We start from the raw sequence: 20,629 nt of genomic DNA, 5'->3' as shown, positions 1-20,629 counted from the left end.
CGAGGAATTCCTAGTAAGCGCGAGTCATCAGCTCGCGTTGATTACGTCCCTGCCCTTTGTACACACCGCCCGTCGCTACTACCGATTGAATGGTTTAGTGAGGCCTCCGGATTGGCACTGTCAGATGGGCTTCGGCCCATCCGACGGACGTCCAAAAAGTTGGTCAAACTTGATCATTTAGAGGAAGTAAAAGTCGTAACAAGGTTTCCGTAGGTGAACCTGCGAAGGATCATCAACGTTTCGATCGGCAATCGAACGCGCTGTGAACTTACAAACCACGAGGGAGGTGAGCGCTCGTTTGCTCTTAAATGTTTGGTGGATGGACACATCGATCTCGAAACGCGATGAGCGCTTCATTTCGCCATTGCCCGGCCTCCCCATTTTACTTTTTCAAACACAACACGTCGAAGTTTAACTGTGCGTATGTATTTTTCATGCAAATATATAATATACAACTTTTAACAGTGGATCTCTTGTCTCGTGCATCAATGAAGAACGCAGCCAGCTGCGATACGTAGTGTGAATTGCAAAATTCAGTGAATCATCGAATCTTTGAACGTAAATGGCGCTCTCGGTTATAGCGGGAGCATGTCTGTCTGAGTGTTGGTTAACGAAACGCCGAGTCGGTTTCGACTCAATTGGGGCGTCCTGCGGCAGCTCGAAGCGGCGCGTCCCTCGAAGTGCAGCACACGTTGCCATCGCGACGTTACCGACGCGCGAACGAAGCCTAAACTATTGTATAGCAAGGGAGCTCTTCGTATCGCGCGTGCCGGCCGACGCGCGCAACATATTCCATTGATTCATTCATTAACCTCATTTTAGGCAAGATTACCCGCTGAATTTAAGCATATTACTAAGCGGAGGAAAAGAAACTAACAAGGATTCCCCCAGTAATGGCGAATGAAGAGGGAACAGCTCAACTTGAAAATCTCCGTTGTGTTGCAGCAGCGAATTGTAGTTTCGAGAAGTACTTTCCCGGCGCAACGAGTCTGCCTAAGTTGCTTGGAACAGCACGTCACAGAGGGTGACAACCCCGTACGTGGCAATGCTCGATCGCTCGCGATGTGCTTTCGAAGAGTCGGGTTGTTTTGGAATGCAGCCCAAAACGGGTGGTAAACTCCATATAAAGCTAAATACAGGAACAAGACGGATAGCGAACAAGTACCGTGAGGGAAAGATGAAAAGGACTTTGAAAAGAGAGTTAAAAGTACGTGAAACCGTTGAAAGGGAAGCGAATGGAGTTAGCAATTCGCCCCGCCAGATTCAGTCGCTCGCGCATCCCGACGGTCACGCTCTCGATCCGCATGGACGAGACGCGCTCGGACGCGGTGCGTGGACGGCGCACTTCTGGCGAGCGAGCGTCAGCGTCGGTTGTCGACGGGCGATAAGGTCGCAAGGAAGGTGGACCGGCCTCGCGGCTGGTTGTTAAGACTTGCGCTCGCATAGCTCGTCGGCGACCGTGGTCTGCGGCGCGTGCTCAGCTGGCGACCCGACCGATCGGTCCGGCATGTCGACCGTGGCGGACGGCACGCCTGTGCGCTCGAACCGCTGCCTGTTGATCATGACGGTGTTCGCACCCTACGCGCCTAGGATGCTGACGACCATACGGCTCCATCCGACCCGTCTTGAAACACGGACCAAGGAGTCTAACATGTGCGCGAGTCTCCGGGTCATGAAACCTGTGGGCGCAATGAAAGTAAAGGCCGTCCTCGGACGGTTGAGGTGAGAAGCGGCGTTCACATTCGTCGCCGCATCATCGACCGACCTTGTCTGCTCTCAGAGAGGTTTGAGTAAGAGCGTATCTGTTGGGACCCGAAAGATGGTGAACTGTGCCTGAATAGGGTGGAGAAAGGTTCCATGTGAACAGCAGTTGGACATGGGTTAGTCGATCCTAAGAGATAGGGAAATTCCGTTACAAATCGTCGAATCGGGTTAATATTCCCGAACCAGAACAGGGATACTGCACCTAGTGGCACAAGCGGCAAGAGCTCTGAACTCGGAGACGTCGGCGAGAGCCCCGGGAAGAGTTCTCTTTTCTTTTTAATGGGCAACGTTACCCTGAAATCGGTTTAGCCGGAGATAGGGTTTCACGTCCGGTAAAGCCCCAAACTTCTTTTGGGGTCCGGTGCGCTTTCGACGGCTCTTGAAAATCCGAGCGAGTCGTTCATTTTCTTGTCTGGTCGTACTCATAACCGCAGCAGGTCTCCAAGGTGAGCAGCCTCTAGTTGATAGAACAATGTAGGTAAGGGAAGTCGGCAAAATAGATCCGTAACTTCGGGAAAAGGATTGGCTCTAAGGGTTGGGTCTGTCGGGCTGGGACGTGAAGCGCGAGGACTCGGCGTGGGCTGACGGAGATGCGTGGCTTGCTGCGCATCGAAGTCGGACTGCGAAGGGACTTCGCGTGGATTGACTCAGCTGTGACGGTCAGGTCGATTCGGCAGGCGATTAACAACCAACTTAGAACTGGAACGGACAAGGGGAATCCGACTGTTTAATTAAAACAAAGCATTGCGATGGCTGGTGACTGGTGTTGACGCAATGTGATTTCTGCCCAGTGCTCTGAATGTCAAAGTGAAGTAATTCATCCAAGCGCGGGTAAACGGCGGGAGTAACTATGACTCTCTTGGGACCCGATGCAGACAGACGTTCACGTCGTGGGTCCTGTCAGTGCTAACTATTGCTTTGTGTAATATTAAACCGCGATTTTGTTTACTGATATAAGAGCAATATTCTATAGTTGGCACTGCGAACATGTCTGCTAGGATTCGGCCTAGTCGAACCTGTGTGTCGGAAACAGACAGCATGAGAAACAATACAGATGTCGTATGTGACGCATCTGTCGACACTTTTACCATTTCAAGCGGATGTAGTACTTTGTTTGTTTGTGAGTACTGCCACAAAACGTTTAAGTCTAAAAGAGGTTTGACTGTGCATGAGAGGAGAATGCATGCCGAAAGTTTTCATGAGAAGAACGTGCCGGAACCTCGTGTGAAAGCTCGGTGGGATGACGAGGAGCTGGTTCTTCTGGCAAGGGAGGAGGTTCGCCTGTCTGGGCTGGGAATCAAATTTTTGAACCAGAAGCTGGCTAAGGTACTGCCACACCGCTCACTTGAGAGCATTAAAGGTGTTAGGCGAGCATCCAATAAAAAACCAAAGCCTGCTTCGTGAATTTCGGGATGAGCCCATGACTTGTCGACCCCTCCTGTGCCGGAAGAACCTGCTCTAGGTGGCGCTCCCCCTGAACGGCACTGTTGGCCTAGTACGGGGTAGTGCTGATAGGGAATCTTGCGGTCCACATCATGAAGCATGGGTGGCCAAAGTGAAAGATGAAATTGATAATTTTCCCTTTCTGGGAGGCCTAGAGGTGGATTTTATTGATCCGGGGCGCCCAAATGATGAGATACGCCAGTTTATCGACCGGGATTTTACTCTCTTCATGGAATCGATGACTGCAAGGAAACGAGCAGGAGTCGTACCACGAAAGAGGGGTAGGCGGAAACCCGGTAGAAGCTCTCAGGAATCGACCGAGCATTAAGGGGCTGCTTCTGTCGTACCCGAGAGCTCTGGTAGAAAAGCGAGGAAGAGTCGGAGACCAGCACAAAATAAGAGAAGGGCAACATACAAGAAGGTGCAGGATCTTTTTCGAAAAAATAAAGCCCGTTGTGCGAAATGTGTGTTAGATGGGAGTTGGGATAAACCAACTCAGTGTATGTCTCTAGAAGAATTAGAGCCTTTTTGGAGAGTTATTTTTGAGAAGGAATCGATGGTGGATGATAGGGTACCAGACCCTATTGGGCCTGTCCTATGGGATCTTATTGATCCAGTCACCCAATTGAGCTTGATAAGACCATGAAAGCCATGAAGCCAGGTGCACCAGGTCCCGATGGTATGGTCTTAAAACAACTAAGGCAGCTTCCTGTTAACGAGCTAAAAGCACGTCTCAACCTGTGGCTACTGTCTGGGTACTGCCCTTGCATTTGCTGTCTGGGAGAGACTGTTTTAATCCCTAAAGATAGGGAAGATATTAGACCACCAAAGCATAGACCAATCACCATGGCAATATTTATAATCAGGCTGTTTCACAAACTCATGGCAAAGCGAATGGGTGTTTCCATGCCTTTTTCGGACAGGCAAAAGGCATTTCGCTCTGGTGATGGGCTGGCGGAGAATGTGGTGCTTCTGAGGGCTATTATAAAACATCATACCGATAACAACCTGCCATTGAATGTTGTCTTTCTTGACATTGCAAAGGCCTTCGACTCTGTTTCTCACCATAGTATTTGATCGCCGCACGGAGAATGGGGATCCCTCCCCCTTTCTTACATATTTGAAGGAATTTTACTCCCGTAGCCAAACACGAATTCGGGTGGCGGGACAAAAAAGCGAGCCCATTTATGTGAGACAGGGGGTGAAGCAGGGTGATCCAATGTCTGTGCATTTATTTAATGCGGTTATAGACTGGGCTTTATCAACATTGGACCCAGAACTTGGTGTGAATCTTGGGGTGTGAGAATTAATCATTTAGCCTTTGCTGATGACATTGGGCTACTAACAACAACATCAGTTGGAGCCCAGAGTCAGATTAATGTTTTTCATGAACACCTCGAAAAATGTGGCTTGAGCATAAGTGCTGGCAGCTCTGGTAAGTCCGCCTCTTTGCGGATTGATGTGGATGGCAAGCGCAAGAGATGGGTAGTTAATCATTACGAGCATTTGCACGTTAACGGAAGTGTTATACCTGCTAAGTCCATCAAGCAGGTATATGTTTATTTGGGAATTCCCTTTGGGGCTAAGGGACCGGTAAATAATGTAGCCGGTACGTTGCAAAGGATGTTGAATAACTTAGGTAAAGCGCCTTTGAAACCCCAGCAACGAATGTATATCCTAAGGCAACATGTTTTACCTGCCCTGTATCATCAATTGGTCTTAACCGACAGCACTAAGAAGTTTCTCGAGTTTTTGGACATCAAAATTCGTGGTGCGGTTAGACGGTGGCTTAAATTGCCTAAAGACACCTCTAACTTTTTATCCATGCACCATTTGCGGAAGGCGGCCTCGGGGTGGCAGTTTTGAAAAATGCCATTCCCTTGATGCGAAAAGCTAGGTATGAAAAACTTCTAAGCTGCGCTGACCCGGTGGTTGCCGTCGTTGCTCGGTCTTCAATTGTTGTGGACATGCTCAGGAAAGATTCGCAGGTACAACTGGTGGGGGATGTACCTGTCTGTGATAAAGCGGGGCTGAGGCGTGCGCTCACAGCGGGGCTACATAAGTCTGTAGATGGAAGGGGATTAAGACAGAGTAACAACACTCCCCACGTGCACAACTGGGTGGGTTTTCCTAGTTATCTTATGTCTGGCGCCAATTACATCGGTGCCATCATGATAAGAGGCAATTTAATGCCAACTGCCACTAGGATGGCACGTGGCCGTCCACAACGTTTGGTGGCCTGTGACGGTTGTGCACGTCCGGAGTCCCTTGGGCACATTCTCCAGGTCTGTCCTAGGACCAGCGGAGCCAGGATAGATCGACATAATTCTATCTTAGCGCGGACCGTTAAAATTGTGTTAAAAAAACAGTGGTCCGTGCTTGTCGAGCCAGCTATTCCAACACCTGCCGGCATAAGACGTCCTGACCTGCTGGTCTGGAATTGCGATGGCACTTGCTTTTTGGTCGATGTCACTGTGTCAGCCGATAACGCGGACCTGGAAGATGTACGGTGGCCCAGAAGGGACACCACTTTCAACAAAAATATCTGCTGCAATAATAATTTTGCGCTATTGCTTTCTTTTCAATTTTGTGAAACACATTGCTTCAAACAAAAAATATTCCACTCTGTTTAAAATAAACATGCACTATCACAATAAAAATGAACAACATCTCTTACTAAACTTCTTCAAACCCTGCGCGCGCAGGTGAAATAGAATATTACATTTAGTAGTGGAAGCACAGGAATACATGTGACTCCGTTTCAAATTTTGCTCGGCCATGCTTTGTTTTATCACCTATTGGTTTAAATATTCATGAGATTTTAGATTTATTATGTCAGCAAATTTTAAAGATGATATCCGGGATGCAGTCCAACAAACTCTGCGAGAAGAACTATCAAAAGTTTTGCCACATAGTACGCTAACAACTACAACAAGTATCGCAACACCGCCGAGTACTACAACACCGACCACTACCTGTCGATCTCGTGGTCCGTCATCAACATTGAGTTTTCGAGACTTCTATCGCATTCGAGAAGCTAGTAGACAAGAGGGTTTTAAACCATCGAAGAAAAAGAAACGTGGAAATGAGACATCAACATCGGCGAAGAAGGCAAAAGAGCCCAAGGTCAAGGAAGTCGAAATCAAAGTTGGCTTGGCATATGTTAATGATGGCGTGTTCAAAACACGCCGCAATAAGACGCATATATTAAAAGTAAGAAATGATATCGGTCGAGATGAATTAATTAAGGAAGCTGTCATCAAACATGGGAACTTCGATCAGTCATTTGATCGTGCAAGCCCATATGTTCTTCTTTATCCTGATTGTAGTCAGACGTACTTTGTTCCAGGAACTAACGAAGAATTCTCTCTAATGAAATATAAAGAAGCCATCTCGAAAGACTACAAAAAGCTGACATTTTATCTTTGCCTACGTGATGAGTTTGAGTACAATCAGCTATCTGATTGGTCATCAGCAGATGAAAATGACATTGACAATATGGGTTTAGAGAGCAAACCTAATTCCAATCGTATTATTACTGGTAGTACTGTCACCATGACCGAAGATGATAATAAATGTGATGACAATCCCACTGGCACTGTTACTGCAACTGTAGATGACCCACCTAATTTTGTTATGGATGATGATGATGACCCATTCCTTTTACTTGCCATCAACGAGAGCGAACATGGTGAAAGTACACACTCTCTTAGCAAAACTGAAGAGAATGATGAAAATGTTTGTGCAAAAGCCTGTTCCCTAGAGCAAGCACTTGAGGTTAAAATTAATAGTATACCTAATGACCAGTATACTGTTATTGAAGTAACCAGAAACCACCTGGTGGAGAGGACATTTGAACAGCTTATGGATGATGATATTAAGGGTAGAATTATGGTCAAGTTCATTGGGGAGGAGGGAGTTGATACTGGGGGTGTCACTAGAGAGTTCTTTACAATCTTTTTTAACGGTATGTTAAACAGTGGGAATTTACTCCGTGGTAGCTATCCCAATTTAACCTTTAGGCACAATTTGCATGCATTAGAAGTGGGCAAGTTTGAGATGTTTGGTAAATTAACTGCCCTTGCTTTATTAAATAGGTGTCCTGGGCCACATTTTTTTTGCCAGTCAGTTGCATCTTTTATTCTTGACAATCCAATTGAGGTTGTTTTGGATGAAGTCCCAACAGAATCAGAGTTTAAAAAAAAACTTCTTCAGATACAAGCTTGCAATAATGAGATGGAGATTTCAGATTTAGTTAATTCCTTTTCTGAAAGATTTAATATGGGATACACAAAACCTGTTATTACTTTGAAAGACAAGGATAATCTAATTAGATTTTGCTCTAAGCATATTGTAATAAGCAGTGTTGCAGAGGAAATTTTTAGTTTTTGCAAAGGCTTGAAAGCCTTTGGTGTTTTGCCTGAATTATGTAAGTTTTTTCAAGCAGGATTGGCAGAGTTAGTGTATCAAGACGTAAACACTGACAATGTCAAAGCATGTTTTAAACCCTGTTTCTCATCTGTTGGCACAAATGAACATGAGAAAGAGACAGAAATTGTGTACAAATGGCAACAGTTTCTCAAAAAAGCTAAATCTGGTAAATTAACATCCCATGTCATTGCTTGCCCTGACTGGAATGATTCTAATGAGGCAGTTGGTGCAGATGATTCTGCTGTTGTCAAAATGCTTTCCCTTAATGACATATTACAGTTTGGGAGTGGTTCACGATTCCCTAATTTTAAAGGTTCTTTGGCATTTGATCATCTGTGTACTGATGCACATAAGAGGTTAACTGGCAATACATGTGCTTTAACAATTTGCATACCAGTTAATGACAGATACACAAAATGTAGCACTGAGGTATTTGCTTTAAATGTCATGGAAGATATATTTCAGGACTATGGCATTGGACAGAGATAGGTTTATTATTCTATAAAAAAGATGTTGTGTTTATTTGTTAAAGGAAGAATAATAATATATTCTATATTTGACATTATACTGTAGATGTGGTAGTGATCAAAAGCCACACCTTCTCTACAGATTAAGGGGGTTATTTATGGTGACTTTCATATTATCCTTTTCATGATGACATTTTTACACCATTGTTGCGGTACTTTTTTCAAAATCATTAGCATAAGTGTTTCAAAATCATTAGCTCAAGTGATTGTTTTCAAATTTTCAAATTCTGTAAAATGTCTATTGATTACTAAAAACTGTTTTAGTGTTTTTCATGTTGTTACTGTAATTTTTATACCTGTGAAAGAAATTGGAAGTACTCAAACACTTGTGGATATTTGTCATTGTGAGCATAGCTAGTAGTGTATATTATTCTTGCTAAATTTGAAATGCTGAACTGTTTTACATTGCTACTGTATGTAGAGCAACATATGTTACCTTTGTTGAAGTTTGGATTAAAATTTTGCACCTTTAAACATTTTTGCAATTAATTAGAATAAACTCAATATATCTCCTATTTTTTTTTCCTAATAAAATTAACACAATGCTGTTCACAGATTAACACAATGCTGTTCAGATTTAAATTTACCACAGCATTTTGCTTTACATAGTTTCAGGTACCCCTGCAGCATAACTAACTAGTGATTGAAATAGTTCTCCAGCCTCAAAAATTGTTGCTGGGTATGTTAGACCATTATTTTCCATAACATAATGGAAATATTCCTCACACACCTCATCTATTTCCTCTTCTACTTCTTCTTCACCAAGTATTTCTCTTTCTACTTCTTCTAATTTGCACGATGAAACATGCACAAGGCAATCTTCCCTCTCTTCCCTTGATTGCTCAGGGAGAAAGTACAGAATATCAGGAACCCCAGGTACAGTGGTCTCGTGAGATTTCCTTATCCTGTGTGAGTTCCATTGCTCTCTGGCTTTGTCCAAATCTGCCTGAAGAACACCTGCAAACGAAAACCACAGTGCATCTTTGTGGATCTCATTTGTCAGGTCCAAGATACCAGACTGCAATAGGTCAGCAAAAAAATCTATCCACCAGCCAGAACGCAGTTTTCGTAGCGAGGACCAATAGCACTCTATTCTTTGGTTTCGAGGACTTGACAAATACTGGTGAGCTTTTGCTCCAGCAAAGTCATCTTCCCCATTAGCCCGAAGATAACATTGCATCGCAGCAATTAAGCCATTTTCAGTTCCCCGGTCAGTCAAAAGACGAACCGGGCATCCACCACTGGCTTTGACATAATCATAAAAATATCTTGCAATTGTCTTGGGATTTTTGTTTGACCTTTGAACTCGCAACCATAATACTCTTCGGCTAAAGCCGTCGATGCAACCGTGTATGGAAAAACCGTAGGGTTTGAGTTTATCGTAGCCATCGACGTGCCATATTTTTTGTTTGAAGCAATGTGTTTCACAAAATTAAAAAGACAGCAATAGCGCAAAATTACTATTGCAGCAGATATTTTTGTTGTAAGTGGTGTCCCTTCTGGGCCACCGTAAAGATGTGCACTCGAGGAAAGTTAGCTACTATAATACTGAGCATGTCCGCAACTGGGTGTAGGGAGTGAGCGGAGCGGCGGAGGTAAACTTCTCCTCGATTAGTTTTAATTGGAGGGGTGCCATCGTTAAACCGTCTCACAACCTTTTATCTGATAAGTTTGGGTTTAATAAGTCTGAAATAGAGATACTTAGTGTTATAGTGATGGAGAAGGGCTATAAAATTTGGCTGGACTTCAAGAAAGGAACTTACAGATCGGAGACAACAAATTGGGATGAGGCTTTGAGCTTGGATGAATGAATTGGAGACAAATTGGACTGAAAGAATACATATATTGAGACACTTATTTAACGCTAAACTCTACTTATAATATTTGTGGGTAGAAATCATATAAACAATTCTACAGCTGCATATGTATATATTTCTTTTTATATTGTGTATAATTATTTAATTGTGAGGCTGCAATCTCATGCCCAAATGTACATTTATCGATTAAAGAATTTGATAAGTATTACTAGCCAAATGCCTCGTCATCTAATTAGTGACGCGCATGAATGGATTAACGAGATTCCCAATGTCCCTATCTACTATCTAGCAAAACCACAGCCAAGGGAACGGGCTTGGCAGCAACAGCGGGGAAAGAAGACCCTGTCGAGCTTGACTCTAGTCTGACTCTGTGAAAAAACATGAGAGGTGTAGAATAAGTGGGAGGAGCAATCCGCCGGTGAAATACCACTACTCTTATCGTTTTTTACTTATTCGGTGAAGCGGAGCTGGACCTCAACGTCCACTTTTTAGCATTAAGATCGCTCTTCTGCCGGTCGATCCGAGCCGAAGACACTGTCAGGTTGGGAGTTTGGCTGGGGCGGCACGACTGTCAAATGATAACGCAGGTGTCCTAAGGTGAGCTCAATGAGAACGGAAATCTCATGTAGAGCAAAAGGGCAAAAGCTCACTTGATTTTGATTTTCAGTATGAATACAAACTGTGAAAGCATGGCCTATCGATCCCTTAGTCTTCACGAGTTTTAAGCTAGGGGTGTCAGAAAAGTTACCACAGGGATCAACCAAGACTTGTCAGTGAGATTTACCCACCCTCTTTACCATACCCTAATTAAGTACACATGAGGTTTCGAGTTTGATAATTCGAATATTTTTTAACATAAATGAAGCATTTTTGTGTTAACTTATAATTACAAGTTTTTTAATAGCGAAAAACCTTGTGAAACTGTTACATTTCATAAACAAAAAAAAGTTTATTTCCTAAATGTGTATGTCAATATGTACATACTCGTTGTTTAAATCTAATTTTTAACAGAATGACCTTTTTTATCTATATAACACAACAATTGGACTACTTTTTATTAATTAAAAAGCCTGTCTGTCAATTTACTTTTACCTTGATCAAAGTTTACTTGGATTTTTCTTTGTTTGCCTTCTTTTGTTTCTTTGCCTTTTTTGGTCGCTGTTGTTCCTCGGTTTCTGCTTGCACCGATGATTCCATCGGGATAACTGCAGTGCTTGTAGATGGTTGTTCATCTGTTTGAAGCGGCGGTTGTTGTACTACTGTCGGTGTTTCCTTTTTGTTTCGTTTCCTTTTTCCGCTTGATTGCTGATGATCTCCTGTAGGTGCGGGTTGTTGTGGTCCTGTTGTGGTACAGGGGCCGGTTGTTGATGGGTCTGTTGCATCTGTTGCATTTGACTTTGTAATGACAAAATCATATTCATTAACTGGTTGGTAAAAGGTGATGCCTGTGATATATTTTCAGATGTTGTTGGCATTGGTTGTTGGTTATGGGTTGCTGCTGTAGGATCTTGCAGACCGGATGATAGCATATCTGGTGGTTGTAGGGAAGATGTCGATGGGCGGGAAACAGATGGATCAGTTAGTTGCTGTGCTAGCGTCTGCATGTCAGGCCCAGATGATGTGCTAACCCCTGCAGGATTTGTTGTGCACATTGCAGTCAACATTTGTTGCAGGGAGGCGATACTCTTCTCTCTTTTAAAATTAATAGCTGGAGGATCATCGTTCATTAATTTCGTTGCGTAATGTTGGGGGTTTGTAAGCAAGCCACGCATTGCTCGGAGTTGCGCTAGGACCACAAAAAAGGCAGCTGACTGTTGCATCCAATGACTAAGACTAGCATCAAGTTCGGAATTGTTCAATGCCCAACGCATGATTTGGTATATATCTTGACCACTTGTATGTGACGACTTGTCTTTTGCATCCAAATTTGTCAGCGTTTGCTCCATGGGTGTCAACACGCGTTCAAGCTGGTTTTGCACGGATGATTCTAGGAAATTAGCCGACTTTAAGATTTCCCAGTTTTCCCTTTAAGGCCTGGGCTGCTTCGCTCAGCGCGATCTTAGGTCTGGTCATCCACTCACAATTTCTGGCACTCAATTTTTCGACAAATTCCTGCTGGTTGTATTGAAGTTGTGCATCATATGGACGTAGAAAATAATGAGGAAAATGCTTGAAATATGTCACTTTATTTGGTGAGGCATTTTGTTTGAATGACATCTAGATAACAAGAAAAGAAATAGGTTAATAAAATTCTTTTTCATTTTTGTATCCAAACGAACATCGCCAATTCATGAGTTTATAAATCACTTAGGAACGTGATGCGAAGCCTGAATGACATTGCCACCGCAATGCCACCACACATAGGCACCGCCTTGGCCAAGGTTCTCTGTGTCAAACCAAACTACAACATTGCCAAGTGTTTGGCCCTGTGATTTGCAGATAGTGATGGCATATCCTGGCACAAAAGGGTAGCACATCCTAACACTCCCATTCTGCTCACCCCTCTCATCTGATTGGTTGATTATGCTAGAAACTGGGTATAGAGATGCTGTTTTTCCATTGGGCAGTTTGATAAGAACTGTCAAACTTTTCATCATTAGAACAACAGCAGGTTGACCATTGACTATTCCACTCTTCTTATCCCTATTCTGGGTTATGATGATACGCATGCCCTTAAAAATGTCAGTTGGTACGTCTTCATTGTCCATTTGGACCGTACCAACATAAAGGTTTGGTGAAAACAGGTTTTTTAAAATCAGATTATTTATTCGTGAAAGGGCATTTCTTGATACAGTTAGAAATGTGCTTGAAGCATTGTCCCGTATAATAGATAGTAGGTCTGTGTCATTAATGGACTGTGAGTGATGGAGCAGACGTCCTTGTTGAAGTTTCTCCAACATATCAGTCGTGGGTCTCCAATAACGCAAATGGTTAAGAATTTGGGAGTATTCTTCATCAATACAGCGATGCTGATGAGTGAGGTTGAAAGATCTCGAAATTCTGGGCAAAGATTCCAGCTGATAGACACTGCTTGTATTTGTAATACGGTTATTTACGGTTGTTATGGGTGGCAATTGACATTTGTCACCAGAAATTAGCAGAATGGGTCGTGTTGGCAGCTGTTGTACGGTTGAGAGAATATGGTTGAAACTCGACAGAGGAACCATAGACACCTCGTCAATAATAATCAAGTCATACATGGAAAGTGTCCAGTTGACTTGTGGTGGAGATTCGTCAATTGGAATGGAAAACGAGGAATGGATGGTATTTGCATATCTTCATCAAATATTGCACGGTAAGATGATGCGAGGAAGCCAGTAGGTGTAGCAACCAGACACATGAGCTCCTTTTCTATGATGTACTGGATGCAGCAATGAAGGCACTTAGTCTTGCCTGTGCCTGCTTTTCCTGTCACAGAAATTATTCTCGTCCACTCATTATGGGGAGATTCTGCATTACCTTGCCCATGAACCTGAGACTGCACTGAGCAGTCATAGTCAGAAGAACGGGCAGAATTGTAATACCGTGTTCGCAGTTGCAAAAACGATTTCAACGTGGCAACCACAGCTGTTTGCATTGGATCAAGATTTTCATGCTCGGATCGAAGTGGCAAAGATAAAAAATCATCATTTTGGAGAATTTGAACTTGCCACAGTTCGTACAAATTTCTCATATTAGCCATGTAATTTACAACATTGTCAATGAAATAACTTTTATGGCCCTCTTTCTGCAACATTTCTCGCACCTCTTGTTCTCGTAGTAGTTGTGGAATGTTCACAAGACATGAAGCAAAATACTTTAAATCATCAGGCAATGTGTCATGATTTGGATGTGTCAATTCCTCTAACTTACTGTGGGCCTTGTTCATGAGAAGAAATTGAAAAAAGAAGTCAGGGTTGAAATAAGAAACATATTTGATACCAACTAGACATTTTTGCCGCTTATACAAAGGACAATTAGCTTTTGAAGTGTCATGTGTTCGAAGGAAGTCAAGAAATGACAACTCCGATTCACCAGCTCGTCTGTGGTATCTCATTAGTATAGTATTTCTTTCTGCAGAAGAAGGTCTAGGTGGCACATAACTTTTAGTGCCATTAGTAGACCATGCCATTTTTACTGAAGAAAGGGTCATTACCATTTCCGGTTCACACGGTTTCATATCTCTTAAATGGCGATATGCTGCCTCTGCCAGCACTAAGTGTGTGGAATAGAGAGATTCGGTCGATTGTGAGTCTTTAAACTTTGAGACATAGTTTGTAACATAACGCATTAGCATTCCAGCCTGGTCAGAAAATTGAACATCCATGCGGCATTTGAGAAAAGAAAGAAGGGAGGAGATGTATGCTCGTAGTTTCAAAGCAAATGCTCTTTGAGGGTAGTGTAATGACAAGTGAAAATTTGCCTTCGTTGTCTGTTGTCAAACATGTAGGGTTTTCATTTAGAGCAAAACAGTCTTTTCGGATTGTTGTAATCATGAACTAAGAAGGCAAGTTCCCCGTCATCATTTGGTATGTCAGCCTTTATTTGGTCATATGAGCATTTCGAGATGTCTTCGAGCCATACAAGAAGGTGAATGTGGGCAGTGCGCCAACCTTGAAATTCTATTCTATAAAACAAATTCTTAACATTGTTTTTGTTAACTTGATGTTCAAAGTTAAACACATGTTGCCGCCATCGTGAACAATTGGTACCACAAAGGTATCCTCTAACTGTTTGTTCCAATATATGAACAATGTTCAATGTTTCCAAAGAAGCTAACTGTGTAGGCATTTTTCCAGACAAGGATGATGCCTTTTCTAACCAGACAGGAGTGGGAAAAGTCCACTCATATGGGCTTATTGTTATGAAAACATTTGGATACCCAAATTGACGAACGGCATCTATCAAGAATCGATGATGCCATTTCCAGTACTCTAAAGAAAACGTTTTAGTTGAAAGTGCAGTTGCAGCAGAAGTGTCAAAAGCCCTGGAAGTTGATATAGCGCCAGAGACAGTGGTAAAAATCCATTTATCATAGACAAATTGCAGTAAATCGTAATCGAGAGAATAGTCTAGGATTTCACTTAGGATTTTCATTGTAAATGACACTTTGGCACTTTGGCGAGAAGTGTTCCCAGATAATTTAGTCTCACACCAATCATGAAACGGATAGAGGTGAGGCCAAAGGGCACATTCGATGCCATCATTCTCTCTAAAATCATAGAGATTCAATTGTTTACCATCCTTTAAGTGTTGTTCTCGTAGTAAAATGAAATGATTGTAACATGATTTTTCACAAGTCGTTAGAAACCTATATGCTAACATGCACTTGAGATAGCTACCGGAATCAAGTTTGGAAATTTTTTCAAGCACTGATTCTTCAGACCACGACACTCGACAAAAGCCATCCTTCTGTCTATAGCCATGCTGATGCACTTTGTAGTTGCCTGAATGTAGCGTTAGTGGACGAAGGGCTACTAATTCCGATCGTGTAAGACCATGCAGGCATAGCGGGATTTCTACTTTTCGAGGTATATGGTAGCGCTGTGTTGAACAAGGGCAATGCCTCACTGTGTTCAGTTTAGAAGTATGAAATGATGGTAAAAGCTTTTCCCGACTCAATAACTTGCATTTAGGACAATATGACCAAGACTTATTGATTGCCCACTGCTGTAAAAAATGTGCGTTTGAATTGGAGTTGTCCTCTGCCTCATTAGTTTGTGCACCCAACTCATTGTTGAAAAATGTAGAGCGCAATTGATCAACTCTTTGACGCCTTGCGCCCATTTCAGACTCTTTTGTTGCTTTCCAATCATTAATTGGATACGATCCTACAATATGGAACGGCCGTGCTGACCAAAACTCATTATAATCCTGGCCTGCCATATGACTGGAAATATTGTAATGAAATATGTAGCAACAGAGTAAAATAAATTGAGTGTGGCAAAAACAACCACTGACAGTTATTTCTATGAATGTGCAGTAAAACCAAAGCAGTTAGTCAGACAATAGCTTATGCTAAGTGGTAAAAATACCTTAGTGTGCAAGTTAAAATGCAATAAACTAAGTCAAATATAACAACTCTGTTATAGAATTGAAGTGTTTTCAATGAAGTAAACACTTGTTGAAATTCGTTCAAAGAAGAACGTTTTTATCACAATAATTTATCAATTCTTAAGATCAGTACCTTGTACAACTGTTGAACACAAAATAACCAGTGGATGTATAGAAATAGCACTCCAAATAGAAGGATTCTGAACACTTTACGAAGTAACCAACCTTTCGATATCGAATTGAATTTACCTTTGTAAACAATGTTTCCATATCGTGTTTCCACTTTTCATAATAAGATTTGGCAAAAATGAAGATACTTTACCTCATATCTCTGCAACCATATACTGTATGCAAATTATACAGATAGCATTAGACTTCTCATGACATGGGCTTTCTTTTGACAGGCAAATTATTAGTTAAAGCTCTCTCGTTAAAATTTCCCATGTTTGAATATCATTGAAATTTTCATTGCGAAAAATAGCAAAAAATACAAAGACAATTTTGCTTATATCTCTGCAACCAGACATTGTACAAGAATGAATCAAATACCATTAGACTTCTCATGATATGGGCTCTCTTTTGATAGGTAAATCATTACCTCAAATGTTTTGGTTCAGATTTTAGATTTTTTAAAATGAGTGATATCTCATAATGAAATTTACAAAGAATACAAAGACAATTTTGCTTATATCTCTCCAACCAAACATTGTATAAGAATGAATCAAATACCATTAGACTTCTCATGACATGAGCTCTCTTTTGATGAATCAGTACCTCAACTGTTTTGGTTCAGATTTTAGATTTTTTAAAATGAGTGATATCTCATAATGAAATTTACAAAGAATACAAAGACAATTTTGCTTATATCTCTGCAACCAGACATTGTACAAGAATGAATCAAATACCATTAGACTTCTCATGATATGGGCTCTCTTTTGCTAGGTGAATCAGTACGTCAAATGTTTTAGTTCAGATTTTAGAATTTTTAAAATGAGTGATATCTCATAATGAAATTTACAAAGAATACAAAGACAATTTTGCATATATCTCTGCAACCAGAGATTGTAGAAGAATGAATCAAATACCATTAGACTTCTCATGACATGGGCTCTCTTTTGATAGGTAAATGATTACCTCAAATGTTTTGGTTCAGATTTTAGATTTTTTAAAATGAGTGATATCTCATAATGAAATTTATAAAGAATACAAAGACACTTTTGCTTATATCTCTGCAACCAAACATTGTATAAGAATGAATCAAATACCATTAGACTTCTCATGACATGGGCTCTCTTTTGATAGGTAAATCATTTTTTAAAACGTTTTGGTTCAGATTTTAGGTTTTTTAAAATGAGTGATATCTCATACTGAGATTTTTACAGAATACAAAGACAATTATGCTTATATCTCTGCAACCAGACATTGTACAAGAATGAATCAAATACCATTAGACTCCTCATGGCATGGGCTCTCTTTTGATAGGTAAATCATTACCTAAAACGTTTTGGTTCTGATTTTAGGTTTTTTAAAATGAGTGATATCTCATAATGAGATTTATATAGAATACAAAGACATTTTTGCTAATATCTCTGCAACCAAACATTGTATAAGAATGAATCAAATACCATTAGACTTCTCATGACATGGGCTGTTTTTGATAGGTGAATCAGTACCTCAAATTTTTTGGTTCTGATTTTAGGTTTTTTAAAATGAGTGATATCTCATAATGAGATTTATATAGAATACAAAGACATTTTTGCTAATATCTCGATAAGTATAGACTTTATTGTAAAAATTTGCGTTCCATCAGGTTGCTCATTAAAAGAGCTTTCTTTTGGTGTGCGGAAAAGTGCTTAACACTTAATGCGTATAATTTTACCCCTGTACGATGAGATATATTCAGTTATAAAAATTCGTAAATAGTAATCACATTTTGATTAGATCTCTCGAAGAAAAGAACTTAAAGCAAATATTAAGGTAGCACTCGACTTCTGAGGAACTTGCCTCTGTATCGTACGCAGTTAGTCAATCTTGTTTGCTTCTGTCCAAAAGTATAGACATGTTACTGATAATTTGAACATTTCCGAAAATAGCGAGATAGCATTTTTCCAATTTTTCGACGAAAATACCCTTCTAGGGCGGTTGAAAATGCTTACCCCCGCTTGCCCCCGCTTACTTTTTTACGCTGATTCCGAATCTGCAATCAGATTTAAAATCCGACAAAACCGGGGGGGGCTAGGACCGATTTCTCGTTTAAAAAAAAAGCGTCTAGTTACGTCACTTCCGGTTGTTGCCTGTCAATCAAACTTTGTCAGTTTACACAAAATGTCCTGAAGTTTCTGTGGTACAAATTTGGTAAGGATTGAGTAAATAGCAAAAAAGTTATTGCAATTTAAAACACATGTTTCAGAAAAGTTACAATAACTATATATATGTATACTTATGAACAATGAGAAAATCATTCAATTCTATATAGGTAAACTGAACAGCCTTTCAGGGCAAGTGATCCCTTTGCAAGAAATAATCGGTAGGTCTGTTTTTAATAACCATCGCCTTTCATGTAGAGCTTACGTTGTTAAACCCCCCACCCCCACCCTGCTTCTGCTTCAAATCATTAACATGGATGTTTTGAAAATTTTAAAATTTTCTTTTTTAAAGTTGGGTTCTAACCAAGAATTATCCTATTAGAGTTTTTGTCGGCAACTTGCAATTTGAAAATATGTGAACAAAAATGAAAAATTGTACTTTTTTTGAACAATTTATTTCAATAGAAACAAATTAGCCCTGAAGTTTTGATACATTTGAGGTAAATAAAAATTGATATAAAAAGGGATGAGTTTTTGCTAAATTTTTTGGTGTCATCCTCGGATTCCTTTCTATATATGGGTTGTGAATTACAACTAAGCAGTCATTGAGCTACAGGATTCGGCTTGTGAATTTCTTAGCATTTATTTATCTTGTTTTTTTCAATACATATTTATCTAGATAGAAAATATACATTATTTGTTTCCTGCCTTTTTTTTGACCAAGGCGGAAGAGGGGGGGGGGAACAACTAACTTGGAGGTATCTGGAACAGAAATATTGTTTGGGAAAGGTGGGATTTCGACTACACGTTTTATTAAAGAGGGGAAGAAATCTAGCTCTCTATTGAACTGTGCACGTGTTCTAAAAAAGTCGCAAATTCGAAGCTGTATCAGAAGAGGTCTGTTTTAAAAAATCGAACATGTTCAAAAAAGTCGTCATGTCGACCTTGACGAAGAGAGGGAAACATTTCCATTTCTCTCGAACATGTTCAGGAAAATCGCTTTTTCGACCACGACGGTAAAAAAAGGAAAATTGTCGAGGTCTCTTGAACATATATATTTATATTAAAAGAAGTCATGATTTTGACCCCGATGCAATGAAAAAGGGGGGAAATATTATGAGCTCTCTTTTAAACATGTACCCTCATGTACGAAGAAGTCGCAATTTTCCCGCCAGACGGGGAATTTGGAACAACCCAAGTTTCTCGATCATATGTTCAGGAAAGTCGCGATTTCGATCCAGAAAAAGCGGGAAAAAAATCAAGCTGTCTGGGATGTCCCAAAAAGTCCCAATCTCTAAGAGGAGGGAAACAAGCCAAGATGTCTCTCCAAACATGTTTGGGAAAGTCGCGATTTAGACATAGAACTTTAAGAAAAGAAACGGTCGATGTCCCTCTGACATAGCGAATTTTACCGGAACTAAGAACTGTAGAAAAATGGATCTCTCGATGATCTTTTCAAACATGTTCCAGCAAATCGCGATGTTGGACCACGACTAAAATGGTAAAAAATCGAGTCTTCAGAACATGTTAAAAAAAGTAGCCCTTTCGACCAACACAAAGAAGGCAAGTCGAAATTTCGACCAGGACTAAGAGGGGAAATAATCAAGCCGACCCGAACATGTTCAAAAATAGTCACGATTTAAGCCCGGATGAAGAAGCGAACAACTCGAGGTTTCTCAAACATGTTCGGGAAAGTTGCAGTTTCAACCTGAACAAAGAAAGCAAGAAATCCAGACATGTTTAAAAAAGTCGCGATTTCGATATGGACGAAGTGGGGAACAATTCCAGGTCTTTAGGACATGTTCAGCAAGCTGCGATTTCGACCAGGACTAAGATGGAAAAAAATCGATGTCTCTCGAAGATGTTCAAAAAAGTCGTGATTTCGACCCTGTTCATCAATCGGTTTCAAATTAAAGCATATACATTCTGTCATTAAGTGGAACAAAATCACAACATCATTTAATAAGAGCGACATCCCAAGCACAAATCCAGAATTAGCATATCTTGTTCACTCACTACAACAATCAGACAAGCAGTCAAATAACCTGAAACTTCAAAATGAAGAATAATTTTTTCAAATTAAGGACGGCAGGCAGATTCATCATCTGAAACACCCTGCATCGAAGTTTGCACTGAATTTACGAGCTTACATATCTACAATTTTACCAACCCTTAAGTGTTCTATGGATTATCAAACAACGGATGGTGTCGCTATGTTATTACGCTATGTAAGCTCTTATGTCACTAAATTTCATGATGACACACCTATTGATAGTCTTTATTCTTACAAACTTCAAGGACGACAAGC

The 20,629-nt window shown here is 40.8% G+C and overlaps 1 non-coding gene across 1 annotated transcript; it reads left to right on the top strand.

Annotated features, from left to right (window-relative positions):
- The first annotated feature begins 453 nt into the window (after window positions 1-453).
- Window positions 454-606, top strand: LOC114540944. Its single transcript, XR_003689165.1, has one exon. It is a non-coding gene; the product is annotated as a 5.8S ribosomal RNA (ribosomal RNA).
- The last annotated feature ends 20,023 nt before the right edge of the window (window positions 607-20,629 follow it).

Source organism: Dendronephthya gigantea, unplaced genomic scaffold, assembly GCF_004324835.1.
Source record: "Dendronephthya gigantea isolate DGI-Jeju-01 unplaced genomic scaffold, DenGig_1.0 000256F, whole genome shotgun sequence".
Taxonomy (NCBI): Eukaryota; Metazoa; Cnidaria; class Anthozoa; order Malacalcyonacea; family Nephtheidae; genus Dendronephthya; species Dendronephthya gigantea.
This window is presented reverse-complemented; position numbering and strand designations above follow the sequence as displayed.